At 48.8% G+C, this 6,277-nt stretch overlaps 1 protein-coding gene across 6 annotated transcripts in view; it reads right to left on the bottom strand.

Moving 5' to 3' along the window:
• LOC134339794 (pyruvate carboxylase, mitochondrial-like) overlaps nt 1-6,277 on the bottom strand; it is a 978,567-nt gene that overhangs the window by 302,056 nt on the left and 670,234 nt on the right. The window lies entirely within an intron of this gene.

Genomic DNA, 6,277 nt, shown 5'->3' with positions numbered 1-6,277 from the left:
GGGGGTTAGTGTGTGTGTACAGTCTCTCTCTCTCTCTCTCTCACACACTGCCTGTTCCGGGGGTTAGTGTGTGTGTGTACAGTCTCTCTCTTTCTCACACACTGCCTGTTCCGGGGGTTAGTGTGTTGTACAGTCTCTCTCTCTCTCACACACACGGCCTGTTCCGGGGGTTAGTGTGTGTGTATACAGTCTCTCTCTCACACACACAGCCTGTTCCGGGGGTTAGAGTGTGTGTACAGTCTCTCTCTCTCACACACGGCCTGTTCCGGGGGTTAGTTAGACCCTGTTTCGGTGAATCAGAGCCCTGCTCTGACGAGCCAGCAGCTGCTTCTGAGTACGACTGGGCGAGACTCCGTATAGCGAACGACAAAGGGCTGATTCAGGGACATTCAATACACTGCGGCTTTGATGGAAACATTTCATGCAAATACCCCTCATGCACATTTGGAATGGAACTACAAAACCAAACAGGACTCGCCACAGCCCTTGGCTGTGAGAAAGAAATACCCCAGAACGGGACACAATGATATGATCACTCGAGGGGATAGGGCCGAGAATGCTGCTCCCAGGGGAGAGGGTTTCCTCGGGCAAACACGCCCAGTGAAATAAACGTAGGATTTGAAGCACGATGACAGTCGATCCATAAAAAAATGGTCAGGGGTCAGTGGTGAGGACACTGACAGAACCCTGCACTCTAGGGTATCTCTGACAGAGACATTGCTCCTTGGGGTGCCACTGGAACACACCCTGCACCCCTAGGCTGTTACTAACAGGGACACTGTACCCATGGGTCCCTGACGGTGAACCTACACCCTGGGGTGTCACTGCACCCATGGGTAGCACTGACAGAACCTCAGTACTCTGGGGTGTTGCTGACAGGGATAGTACAGCCACGAATGTCACTGACAGAACCTCAGCACCCTTGGGTGTCACTGATGGGACCTGTCCTCCACTGACACAGCTCAGTGCTTTTCACACTGTGGCCCGGAATCTACACGTCACGCACACACAATGTCGGTCACAGATTATGGCATGTCACATGTATGGAATCTCACACATCACAGACATGGAGCCACATATGCCACACAGCATGGAATGCCACATGAAAGTACTGTTAACGGGATATCATGGGACCTGGAAAATTACTCAGGGGATCTGACACATCACGGTGCCTTACTGGTGCAAACTTCAGAGAGGGTGAGAGGAGATTTACCAGGACGCTGCCTGGATTAGAGAGGGTGCAGAGGAGATTTACCAGGATGCTGTCTGGGTTAGAGAGGGTGCAGAGGAGATTTACCAGGATGCTGTCTGGGTTAGAGAGGGTGCAGAGGAGATTTACCAGGATGCTGTCTGGGTTAGAGAGGGTGCAGAGGAGATTTACCAGGATGCTGTCTGGATTAGAGAGGGTGCAGAGGAGATTCACCAGGTTGCTGTCTGGATTAGAGAGGGTGCAGAGGAGATTCACCAGGGTGCTGTCTGGATTAGAGAGGGTGCAGAGGAGATCTACCGGGATGCTGCCTGGATTAGAGAGGGTGCAGAGGAGATCTACCGGGATGCTGCCTGGATTAGAGAGGGTGCAGAGGAGATTTACCTGGATGCTGCCTGTATTAGAGAGAGTGTCTTATGAGAATAGGTTGAGTGAGCTTGGGCTTTTCTCTCTGAAGAAGTATGTGCACCAACTTGATGGAGGTGTACTAGATGGTAAGAGGCACAAATCAAATGGACAGCCAGAGACTTTTTCCCAGGGCAACAGAGGTCAATACTAGAAGACATCCATTTATGTGCTCAATTTAAGGTGAATGGAGGGATGTTTAGGAGAAATGTCGAAGGTAGGTATCTTACACACAGAGCGGTGGGTGTGAACGTCCTGCCAGGGGTGGTGTAGAGACAGATACATTAGGGACATTTAAGGTGATGGGGGGTAAGTGGTGGGTGTGTGGAACGTCCTGCCAGGGGTGGGGTACAGACAGATACATTAGGGACATTTAAGGTGATGGGGGGTAAGTGGTGGGTGTGTGGAACGTCCTGCCAGGGGTGGTGTAGAGACAGATACATTAGGGACATTTAAGGTGATCGGGGGTAAGTGGTGGGTGTGTGGGACGTCCTGCCAGGGGTGGTGTAGAGACAGATACATTCGGGACATTTAAGGTGATAGGAAGTAAGTGGTGTGTGTGTGGGACGTCCTGCCAGGGGTGGTGTAGAGACAGATACATTAGGGACATTTAAGGTGATCGGGGGTAAGTGGTGGGTGTGTGGAACGTCCTGCCAGGGGTGGTGTAGAGACAGATACATTAGGGACATTTAAGGTGATGGGAGGTAAGTGGTGGGTGTGTGGAACGTCCTGCCAGGGGTGGTGTAGAGACAGATACATTAGGGACATTTAAGGTGATGGGAGGTAAGTGGTGGGTGTGTGGAACGTCCTGCCAGGGGTGGTGTAGAGACAGATACATTAGGGACATTTAAGGTGATGGGAGGTAAGTGGTGGGTGTGTGGAACGTCCTGCCAGGGGTGGTGTAGAGACAGATACATTAGGGACATTTAAGGTGATGGGAGGTAAGTGGTGGGTGTGTGGAACGTCCTGCAAGGTCATTTGATTCCAAACAATTGGTTTATTGATCATTACAGAATGTCTCTCTGGTGCTTCCCGCTCCCTTCCCTCTCCCTTCCCCTTTTCCCAACCATGATTCCCCTCTCCCTGCCCCCTTCCCGCTCTCAGTCCACAATAGAGACCCAGATCAGAATCAGGTTTATCATCACTCACTTATGTCATGAAATGTGTTTTTTTTCTGTCAGCAGTACAGTGCAATACATAAAATTACTACAGTACTGTGTACGTTTGTAATTGGTGATTTTGGTTACTAATTACAGTGGGCACTAAAGATTTTACTTCCTGCATACTTTTGGGTGTATCCCACGGATCTTGGGCTGCTGATCATGAAAATCACCATGAAATTTCCTTTCAGGCATCACATTTTTTTGAAATCACCTAAATTTGTTATTTCAATTCATAATTCTAGTCAATTAAAATGTTGCCCACAATGTAATTTGAAGTGCAACATGTTACTAAAGACTCATTTACTGCATTCCCATGCGGACTATGCAAATCTTAGCGCTGTCAGTGATGAGCATGGTGAAAGGTTTCACCAGGACATTGTGGTCATGGAGAAACTGTATCAGGGCAACTGGAATCCTCTAGTGCTGGCTGAGTACTAGACCATAAGATATAGGAGCAGAAATAGGTCATTCAGCCCATCGAGTCTGCTCCACCATTCCATCATGGCTGATCCCGGATCCCACTCAACCCCATACACCTGCCTTCTCGCCATGTCCTTTAATGCCCTGACCAATCAGGAAACTATCAACTTCTGCCTTAAAGATACACACGGACGGCCTCCACCGCAGTCTGTGGCAGAGCATTCCACAGATTCACTGCTCCCTGGCTAAAATAATCCCTCCCTACCTCTGTTCTGAAGGGTTGCCCCTTAATTTTGAGACTGTGCCCTGTAGTTCTGGATACCCCCACCACAGGAAACATCCTCTCCACATCCATCCCATCTAGTCCTTTCAACATTCAGCAGGTTCCAATGAGATCCTCCAGCATTCTTCTAAATTCCAGTGAGTACAGGCCCTAAGCTGCCAATCGCTCCTCATACGTTAACACCTCCATTCCTGGAATCATCTTCATGAACCTCCTCTGTACTCTCTCCAATGACAATACATCCTTTCTGAGATATGGGGCCCAAAACTGTTGATGTTGCTCCAAGAGCAGCCTGACTTGTGTCTTGTAAAGCTTCAGCATTATCTCTTTGCCTTTATATAAAATAAATGCCAAGATTGCAATTGCCTTCTTTACCACAGACTCAAACATGTGTTGGGCACGTGGCCAAGTGGTTAAGGCGTTCGTCTAGTGATCTGAAGGTCGCTAGTTCGAGCCTCAGCTGTGGCAGCATGTTTGTGTCCTTGAGCAAGGCACTTAACCACACATTGCTCTAGTGTCTGTGAGAGGAGTGGCGCCCCACACAGACTTCCAATCTGCACCTTGTAAGGCATGAAAATGCTCGACGCAGGCCTCTCATGGTGTGAGTTGACGTTCCCTCCTTTCTCCAAACAAATTAACATTCTGGGAGTCTTGCATGAGGTCCCTCCGCACCTCTGATGTTTGAACCTTCTCCCCATTTAGATAATAGTCCACACTATTGTTCCTTTTACCAAAATGCATTATCATACATTTCCCAACACTGTATTCCACTTTTTTGCCCATTCTTCCAATTTGTCTACGGGCTGAAATGTTGTCTGTACTTTCTTCCATAGATGCTGCCTGGCCTGCTGAGTTCCTCCAGCATTTTGTGTGTGTTGCTCAGATTTCCAGAAGCTGCAGATTTTCTTTTGTTTGTTACCCCTCCACCTATCTTCATATCATCCACAAACTTTGCCACAGAGCCATCAATTCCACCAGCTAAATCACTGACAAACAACGTGAAAAGCAGTGGTCCCAATACTGACCCCTGAGGAACACCACTAGTCACCAGCAGCCAACCAGAAAACACCCCCTTATTTCCATTTGCTGCTTCCAGTCTGTCAACCATGCCGCTATCCACGCCAGTATCTTTCCTGTAATACCCTCGGATTTTATCTTGTTAAGCAGCTGCGTATGTGGCACCTTATCAAACGCCTTCTGAAAGCCCAAGTAGATGACACTTAACCGAGAAGCCTCAGACCCTGAGTACAATGAAATTCATCAACAATACATTCTTAGCTCAGTTGAATTATTGCAAAGCGTCAGCACCATTATCTAATTAAACACATTATATTCAATAACAATTAATTTCTTGTTTCTCTAAATTCCTACGTGATGCAAGTCATCTGAATTAAATTTGTGTTCAGCTTCAAGCGGTCTATCATAAACAAAACACATTTCTGAAGAAGGAAAACTTTCAAAAAAATTTGTTATGAATTCATAATTAGTAACTCCTACTCGGCCACCTGTCCCACACCCTTCCCGCAGCGCTCCACCCTCGCCATTCCCGACATCCTTTTCTCCCAATAGATTTACAAACTCCCTCTCCTCTCCACGTTGACAAATACAGTACTGTGCAAACCTCTCAGGCACCTGACCGATATGTATGTACCCGGATGAAAGAACAATGAAGGGCTATGAAGGAAGGAAGGGCTGGATTAATCACAGAGCAGGTTAAAGGGTTGGCACAACACGATGGGCCGAAGGGCCTGTACTATGCTGAAATGTTCGGAGTTCTGTGAGCTTGCTGCACTGAACAGGACTTGTTCACGGTTTGTCCCAGAAATGCACAGGAAGGTGCATCACCACAACCTATCATGTAACGACCTGTTCCTAGCAGTAGGATTATGACCTATCATGTATCGACATTAACAAGTCGTGCTTAACCGCGGGACACAGCCTGCTCGCTGTGTTCAATGACCCAGTGCTGGGAGTGAGTCAGGCAGTCCTCCGGAGGCTCAGGCGTCAGGCACAAAGTGCACAGATACCAGAGTCATTTGACAGAAGTACTGTCTTGCAGCTCGCCACACGCTATCCATTATTCTGTATGTACAGCCCCTGTACGAACCGCAGATAGCAGACAGGCAAGTGGAGCCCCAACCATCACAACATCACACGTCCTGTGTGAGCGAGAGACATTCTACACAACAACGACAAAAAGTGATGGATACGGCTCAGCCCATCACAGGTAAAGCCCTCCCAACCAGTGAGCACATCCGTCATCAAAGACAGTGGGACAGTGGGACAGTGGTTTGGGTGATCTGTGGGGACAGTGGGACAGTGGTTTGGGTGATCTGTGGGGACAGTGGGACAGTGAGACAGTGGTTTGGGTGATCTGTGGGGACAGTGGGACAGTGAGACAGTGGTTTGGGAGAACTGTGGGGACAGTGGGACAGTGGTTTGGGTGATCTGTGGGGACAGTGGGACAGTGGTTTGGGTGATCTGTGGGGACAGTTGGACAGTGGTTTGGGTGATCTGTGGGGACAGTGGGACAGTGGTTTGGGTGATCTGTGGGGACAGTTGGACAGTGGTTTGGGTGATCTGTGGGGACAGTGGTTTGGGAGATCTGTGGGGATAGTGGGACAGTGAGACAGTGGTTTGGTGATCTGTGGGGACAGTGGGACAGTGGTTTCTGTGATCTGTGGGGACAGTTGGACAGTGGTTTGGGTGATCTGTGGGGACAGTTGGACAGTGGTTTGGGAGAACTGTGGGGACAGTGGTTTGGGTGATCTGTGGGGATAGTGGGACAGTGAGACAGTG

Source organism: Mobula hypostoma, chromosome 30, assembly GCF_963921235.1.
Source record: "Mobula hypostoma chromosome 30, sMobHyp1.1, whole genome shotgun sequence".
NCBI classification, from domain to species: Eukaryota; Metazoa; Chordata; class Chondrichthyes; order Myliobatiformes; family Myliobatidae; genus Mobula; species Mobula hypostoma.
The sequence above is the reverse complement of the archived record's forward strand: the minus strand, read 5'-3'. Positions and strand labels throughout refer to the sequence as shown.